This window comes from Phocoena phocoena, chromosome 19 (genome assembly GCF_963924675.1).
Source record: "Phocoena phocoena chromosome 19, mPhoPho1.1, whole genome shotgun sequence".
Classification (NCBI taxonomy): Eukaryota; Metazoa; Chordata; class Mammalia; order Artiodactyla; family Phocoenidae; genus Phocoena; species Phocoena phocoena.
The window spans coordinates 17,195,813-17,204,282 of NC_089237.1; positions in this window are offsets into that span (position 1 = coordinate 17,195,813).

Genomic DNA, 8,470 nt, shown 5'->3' on the forward strand with positions numbered 1-8,470 from the left:
CCCCCTCCCCGTGTCCTCAAGTCCATTCTCTACATCTGTGTCTTTATTCCTGTCCTGCCCCTAAGTTCATCAGAACCTTTTTTTTTTTGTGGTACGCGGGCCTCTCACTGTTGTGGCCTCTCCCCTTGAGGAGCATAGGCTCCAGAAGCGCAGGCTCAGCGGCCATGGCTCACGGGCCCAGCCGCTCTGCAGCATGTGGGATCTTCCCGGACCGGGACACAAACCCATGTCCCCTGCATCGGCAGGCGGACTCTCAACCACTGTGTCACCAGGGAAGCCCCATTTTTTTTGATTCCATATATATGTGTTAACATATGGTATTTGTTTTTCTCTTTCTGACTTACTTCACTCTGTATGACAGACAGAGCTGGTTACCCTTGATGTGTGGTGGGAATTAGGGATGGTCAAAAATTTTATTCCATACATTTCTTCTACCTGGCAGTTTGACCTATGGAACTGGCAGTGAGATTGAGTTTTGTGGGTGTGACAGGTTTCTTTTTTATAACTGACCTGTAAGATTTTAATGATTAATGTATTACATTCACATTTCATATCCTCTTTAATGGGAAGTGCTTATGCAGAACTTGCTCTCCTGGGAAGCAGGCCTCAAGCTGGCGAGGAGGCAGGTGTTGAGATTCCTCCAGCTGCGTTTCACTCAGGGTGCTTCTTCTTCCGATGTCTGTTTCTAGGTCCCAGTGCCCACTCCCTTTCTCTGCCGAAGGGGAAATTAGCAAGCCTTCCAGAGGCCTGTAACTTGTGATTTTATCAGCCCAGGCTGGGCAGGTGGTGGAGAGTTCTGTCCCAATGGCAGGATTTTCATTTAATGCCCAGCATCCACCATCTGCCCTTACGCTGTAGGTTCCTCCATCTGGAACTCTGCCCCTGAATTAGACGCCTCTCGCTCTTCTGAGAATTTCACTCCTGGGGGTGTATCAGGACCAAGCACAATTCCATGATCTGGTACCTGAACTCCACAGGCAACCTCATCTCCTGTAGCTCTCGACAAGCTTTGCTCACCAACAACTTCAAGCTGTTTGTGATTCCTACATAGATGCACCCCTGTTCCTTAACTTTTGCCATCCCCTCTACTTGGAATACCCTCTCCTTTTTTCTTGGGAACTTCTCACTCACCCCTTGAGACTCAGCCCAGGTGTCACCTGCTTTAAGAAGCCTTTCCTGATCCCCACCAGGCTGGGCTAGCTGTCCCTCCGTGTGTTCCCACTGCATCTGCTATGTGTCTGTGCTGCCATTGCATCTCTGTGTGGTAAGAGACTACTTGTCTCTTTCCCCAGTAGACTGTAAGCTCCTCATTGGGCTGCTGCATCTTCTTCCTCAGTGTACACCCAGTGCTCAGCAAAGCCCCTCTACCCAGCAGACCAATACATGTTCAAAGAATTCTGTGTTATAAGATCCTGCAGTTCGCTGCAGTGTGACAGGACCCTCCAAAGGCAAGACCTTACTCATCCAGAAAGCCTCAACCTGCCACAAGTCTCTGGATTTAGAGGCTCCTTATTGCATGCATATAAGTGATTGTTATATCTTTTTGTCTTAAGTATTTGGTCTGATATTAATATTAAATGTTTTTGGTTAGTATTGGCCTGGCATATCGCTTTGCATCCTTTGTTCTCAATCTTTCTGTATAATTTTGTTTGGTCTCTTTTAGTTAGCATCTAGAGGGATCTTTTAAAATCCTGATTGTCTGACTTGAAAACTTAATGTTTTAAAGTGCTTTAAACTAATTTTTTTTTTTTTTTTTTTTTTGCGGTACGCGGGCCTCGCACTGTTGTGGCCTCTCCCGTTGCGGAGCACAGGCTCCGGATGCACAGGCTCAGCGGCCATGGCTCACGGGCCCAGCTGCTCCACGGCATGTGGGATCTTCCTGGACCGGGGCACGAACCCGTGTCCCCTGCATCGGCAGGCGGACTCTCAACCACTGCGCCACCAGGGAAGCCCTAAACTAATTTTTTTTTGAGATTTTTAAATTTCTTTATTTTTGCTATTTTCCCAAAGGCTTGTATAATGTAGAAACCATCCTATATATTTGATAGAGAAACATGAAACTACTGGATTGTTTACTATTTCTGACTTATAAAAATGATGACTTCATATTGTTCAATCTAAAAGTTTCCTCATTTAATCACATATAATTTTAGTCTGTTTGAGAAATACTTTCCATTGATTTGTTTGTTTCATCTATCTGTTCTTGGACATTTTCTGTTTGGCGAAATGTTCATGGCTATCAAATGTAGTTTTTGTTTTTAGTGGTAAAATGAGCAAGTTATTTCTGTTTCTCTTTTACATTATAAAATAATTTTTTTAAATGTAGACCATATGTGCTTAGGTAGATTAAATTCTTTTTTTTTAATAGATCTTTATTGGAGTATAATTGCTTCACAATACTGTGTTAGTTTCTGTTTTACACCAAAGTGGATCAGCCACATGCATACATATGTCCCCATATCCCCTCCCTCTTGAGCCTCCCTCCCATCCTCCCTATCCCACCCCTCTAGGTCATTGCAAAGCACCAAACTTATCTCCCTGTGCTGTGCTGCTGCTTCCCACTAGCTAACTATTTTACACTCGGCAGTGTATATATGTTGATGCTATTCTCACTTCGCCCCAGCTTCCCCCTCCCACGCCCTGTCCTCAGGTCCATTCTCTATGTCTACATCTTTATTCCTGTCCTGCAACTAGGTTCATCAGTACCATTTTTCTTTTTTTTTTTAGACTCCATATATATGCGTTAGCATATGGTATTTGTTTTTCTCTTTCTGACTGACTTCACTCTGTGTGACAGACTCTAGGTCCATCCACCTCACTACAAATAACTCAATTTCGTTCCTTTTTATGGCTGAGTAATATTCCATTGTATATATGTGCCACATCTTCTTTATGCATTCCTCTGTCGATGGACATTTAGGTTGGTTCCATGTCTAGGCTATTGTAAATAGTGCTGCAGTGAACATTGTTGTACATGTCTCTTTTTGAATTATGGTTTTCTCAGGGTGAAACTAATTTTTTTTACATTCAATTGTTAATTAAATTGACCAACATATCGTATCGATTCCTATGCCTACCATTGTTTCTTGCATCCCATTTCTTCTCTGGTTTACTTTTCTGCTTGCCAGAGCACAGCCTTCAGTGCTTCTTTCCCTGAAGATAGTACCATCTTTCCTGGAGCTCTTGTTGCTGTGTTTGTGTATTGTGTGGATTTTTTTTTTAATTGTATTAAGAAAATGAAATGACTTGTTAAAACTAATCAAGTGAAAACTGGTAACATCCCAGGAACATGAACTTGAGTAACTCCACTAGAAGTCTGACCAATTTGTTGGTGACCCAGCCCTTACTGATAAGACCCCTCATTTTTAGTTCTTGTCCTTCCTGCCTACTCAGGCTAAGAAATTATTACCAACAGTGGGCAGATCCTGCGGGTAAAATAGGGGTAGTAATATGCACATGGGTAGTAATATTGCTCAGTTCCTGAAGTTCCAGGTACCTTTGCCAACAACTTTTATCCTAGAAAGGAACTAAGGATCCTTGGGTCCCAGGGGAAAGGGCCAGGAGTGTCCTGCCTTTAGCCCTAACCCCATGTTAGATGCTCTAGTTGTATAAATTGGGCCTTATTAGTTTCTGCAGGCAGTTTACCTCTCAGAGCCTTAGTTTCTTCATCTGTAAAAATATTACCAACCTTGCAGCATTGCTGTGAGGTTCATCAATAACATGGATAAAGCCCCTAGCACATGCCCAACACACAGAAGATGTTTAATGAATGGTAGTGACTATGACAGTCCCTGGCACTTATGAGACTGTCATTTAATACCTGTTGAGTGAATGCAGGAGCCTACCGGAAAAGGTTTCATTGAGGAGATAGGTTATAAAGGATAGGTGAGATCTGGACAGATAGTAATAAAGGAAGAAGACACTCTTTACAGGGAACAGGATGAGCAGAGGAAAAGAATCAGGCTCACCCGTTGCTGCCCTGCTCAGGGAAGTGAAAGGAGCAGTGTGGCTGGAACAGAGGCTGAGGGTGGGGGCTTGGGAGGGTAGGCAGGGCAGAAAAGGGAGCTGGGACTGAGAACACATGGGGATCTCTGGGTCCGCCTGGCCAGATAGCCGTTTTGCCTGGCCAGGTCACTCTGCCAGGCACTTGCCCTTGGTTCCCCTTCCTGCACACCCCTTGTTCTTGATAGGCAGAGGCTAGCCCAGTGTGGCCTAGTAGCCAGGCAAGCTGAAGGCTTAAAAGAGGAAGCATCAGAATGAGATTGGTTTTCAACTAGTATCTTATTAAGGAAGTTGAGTTCCTCTACTTCTGTTATTTGTCCCCTCTGGGCATTCAGAGAAGGACAAGTTTTTATTTCCAGATGAAATATCATGAGAGGGATTTGCCCTGTTCTGCCCTGGCCCCTCAGTGGACATTTTCAAGATGGCCCTACATTTCTCTTTGATATACAGAGAATCAAGGCTGAAGGTGTTGAGTGCCTTAGGTAAGGCTTGACACCTTGGCTGTATGATGCTGAAACAAAGAAGTCCCATTGTCTCAATGAGGGCGTTTATGAGCTTCTATTGGCCAGGCAAGGTGATTGGCATTTCATGTACTCTACCTCCTTCAGCCCTCAATACAGCTCTGAAGAAGCTATGAGAAGAAACTCAGTGGCCTGCTCAAGGTTTAGCATGAAGGCTGGGGAGGCAGCAGTGCACGTTCAGCCCCACTTCTGCAACTTGTCCCTGTTTCACTGTTCTGGCAGGCTACTGAACTTCTCTAAAGCCTCAGTTTTCACATCTGAAATTGACATTAATAGTGGCCGTGCTTAGTAAATATTGACAATTATCATTCTGAATTGGAGTCATCCAGCCCTCAAATAATCCTGACAAATCAGTAAATCAGTGGCATTTGGGAAACTAGAAGGAACCTCAAAAGGTTTCCTAGGCCACTAGTTTTAAGACTCTTTTTCTTGGAGACCTAGGATTCTGGGGAGGTCTGTGGTGGATGAAGGGAAGCTGAGTATGTGTGGCCCTTGCCCACCTTCTTCAGCAGAGCAGCTGTTTCTAATGTGAATTACGTAGCAGTTGCACGTTTCTTGCTCTTTTATATTGTGGGGGTTGAGGTGGACTTCATTTAATAAAAATGGTCCTGCTGCTTTTTAAAAAAAGCTTCCAAGGCTTGACCTCATATCTTGTGGTTCCTAATCTAGTGTTTTTACTGACCTTACTAAAACAGGGAACTGAAATATGATACATTTTAGAAAGGTTGTCATCAAAATTTTAAACATTATTCTCGTACCTTCCAGTTAATCAAGCACTCATTTAGTCTAAACCCCATTCCTCTCCCAGAATCCTAGGAACAGAAATTTTGCTGTCAGAGAAAGCATTGCTATCATAGCCTCAGACGAGAACTGTCTAATAGAACTTTCTGCAGTGATGGAAATGTTCTCTGTGTGCACTGTCATATACGGTAGCTAGTGTAACTGAGGAACTGATTTTTAAATTTTATTTTAAATGAATTGATTTAAATGTAAATAGCCATGTGGCTAGTGGCTGCCATATTGGACAGTGCAGCCTTACAGTATACAGCAGGGGTCAGATGGCAGTCCCTGGCCTCTGGGCATGGGAATCATCCAGAGAACTTGTCAAAAGCACAGATCCTGGGCCTAATGCCCAGTGGCTGATTCAGTAGACCTGGGGCGAGTGCATCTGAGGTGGTTATTCTAACTTGCACTCAGGTAGGAAGGCACTACATTAGTGAGCTTTACCTCGGCATAAAAATGTGGCGCCAGAGCAAGCATTTTGCCCTGGCCTTGATCTTCTGGGGAGGCTAGAGCAACTTTCTGAGGAATGTCAGACCCTTGGAGGATGTGATGAAAGCTATGGACCTCTTCCCTGGAAAAAGACAAAAATAGTTTCTAGGGCTCCCAGACCTCCTTGAACCCACATTAAGAACACCTCAACTTGGACTGAAGATCTTTACTAGCTGGTGAGGGAGTTGAGCTTGAGCCCAGGAGCCTTGTGACATGCAGGTGTGTCACACAGATATGCCCAAGGGTTAATCTGGTACCATCCCGCTCATTCCTACCCCTGGATCCCTCCAGGGGGTCACGGAGGCACCACAGAAGAAAGAATAGGCAGTGTATGTGGATCAGGCCCTGAAAGAATACTGAATGAGTTCTGCCCCTTTCCTTTCCCCTTATGTTTTCATAGCCTTGTGGGTGAGCTGAGAGGGTGTGGCTATTGTCACTGCTCATGTCCTCAGCTCCGATACAGAGAGCAGAGGGAAGAATGCATCTGGGGCCTGAGTGGAGCTGTGGAGAGAGTTCAGCTGAGTAATGGATCAGGATTTTGACTTGCCTTCAAAGGCAGAGACACAACGGGCTCCCACTTAGTCCTCACTTCCCACAAGCTGCAGGAGTGAGAGAGAAGGGGCAAAGCTGCGGGGCTCTGGGCTGGGGCAACGAGCCAGGGACCGAAGCCCAGAGCTGGGCAGGCCACCCAATCAGCAGCCCCAGGCTTAGTGCAGAACCCCATTTTTTGTAGATCAGAACCCACGTAGAAGTAGGGAAGAGTGAGGAAGCAAGCGTGTGTATGTGTCGGAGAGCTGCTGTCAGGCCAAAGTGTCCTGAAAATAGCCTCTTGAACTTGGAGACTGTCGGTGAGGGTCTGAGTCATGGTCATGTGGCACAGGAAAGCCAGACACAGGAGAAGCTGTACAGCTCCCGGGCCGAGATTTCGTGCCCCTGGGAGGTGAGGGTCAGCCTGTTTTCCCCGTGCCCTTCACAGATTCAGCTGCCAGCTGCTGGGTTAGCTTCTCAGGCCGCCTTGTTCCTCTCTCTGCCTGCTAGGCTGCCGGATGAGTCATCAGGGAACTACAGAGGAGGAGGCCCCAAGCTCAGCTGCCTCAGCCTCGGCTTCTCTGGGACAAGGGAGCCTGGAGTGCTCCTGGAAGGAGGATCAGGAGCCTACCTAGCCACCAAGGTGAAAGGGCAGCTTCTGGGGGAGGGGGTGCCCCACAGCCTGTCTGGAGGAGCTCCAGCGCAGGATGAGCCGTGTCAGGCAGGACAGGCCACTTGAGCCTGAGTGCAGCTCTATAGACCTCTAAACATCTGGGTTTAAGATGTTGGGTTTAAGATCTTGCCCTCGGAGCAAGATTGACTGCTGGCCTCATTTCTCTCACCGTCAGATGAAACTCTCTCTTCATCCCCGATGCTCAGCATCACCCTTTGATTCCGTCATGCAGCCAGCACCGGCTGTTTCATCTATGCCCCACTCTGCTCTACACCGGCAACACCACCTCTGACCCTCAGAAGCCTTCTGCCCAGGGAGGACCACGACTTTCCTCCTTGTGTTTGCCTGCAGCCCAGGGGACTGGGGAGTGGGCAGCACAGCCCACTAGGTCTGGCCCCTCACTGCCCCACACAGGCTGGGTGATCTGGGGCAAGTCTCTGCCTAATTAAGCCTGCGATTCTTCAAGTAAAAGTGAGGAGAGGGACTTCCCTGGTGGTCCAGCGGTTAAGTCTCCATGCTCTCAATGCAGGGTCAGGGAACTAGATCCCACATGCATGCCACAAATAAGGAGCCCGCGTGCTGCAACTAAGACCCAGTGCAGCCAAATAAACAAAAAAAAATTTTTTTTAATGAGATTAAAGCAATGTCCCTATAGGCACGCTTCTAATACTATTAGGTTTGAAGGTCTTGGGGTCTGTTTTTAAGATCTCATTTCCCTTATAAAGAGGCTGAGAGAGGTGGGCCCTACTCTAGGCCCTGGATCAAGTCCTTTTTGGAGATGGAAGGGGCTGTGGAGGTGTGGGGTGGGATGACAGTATGGTTACAAGTAAAACAGCCTGCCTTGGAGGGCTTTCACCTAATTGAAGTCAGAACACCCCTTAGACTTCTTAAAGTCATCAAGAAACAATGAGGCCACCCATTCAGCCTCCTGAGCATCCGGCCTGCAGGACCACACCCAGGCATCCAGGCTGAAAGCTGGAGCTGCTGAGTTCAAAGCTAGAAGGCCCTTGAAGGCACCCCCCACACCCACACCCCAGTCAAGCTGACTCAGCCTTTCGTAGCCACTGTGGTGAGGCAGATGCAGTAGGAAGGAGGTTTCAGCCTAGTGTTTCCCAGCATCCCACTGTCTCTTGTAAGCTTCCAGCCTGATCCGGCAGAAGGTCAGAGGTGTTGGAGGGTCGGCTTCCCACGGTCTGCCTTTCTCACGTAAGAGCAGATGGAGGAGTGATCCGGGATGAATGGAGCTACTGCAGGGAAGACCGCATCTGTTAGTAACAGCCTTAGGACCAGGCTGCCATCAGAGAGCACTTATTAAAGGCCTGTCTGCAGTTGATGCCTTCTTAGGCTTTGTCTCAAGCAAGTCATGACCCAGAAGGGCCCTGCCCTTGGGAGTCCACAGCTCCAGTCTTTAAAAAGGCTTCCAAATAGTAACAACCTCAGGGCGGTGCCATTCTCTTTCATGACAACTCTAGCC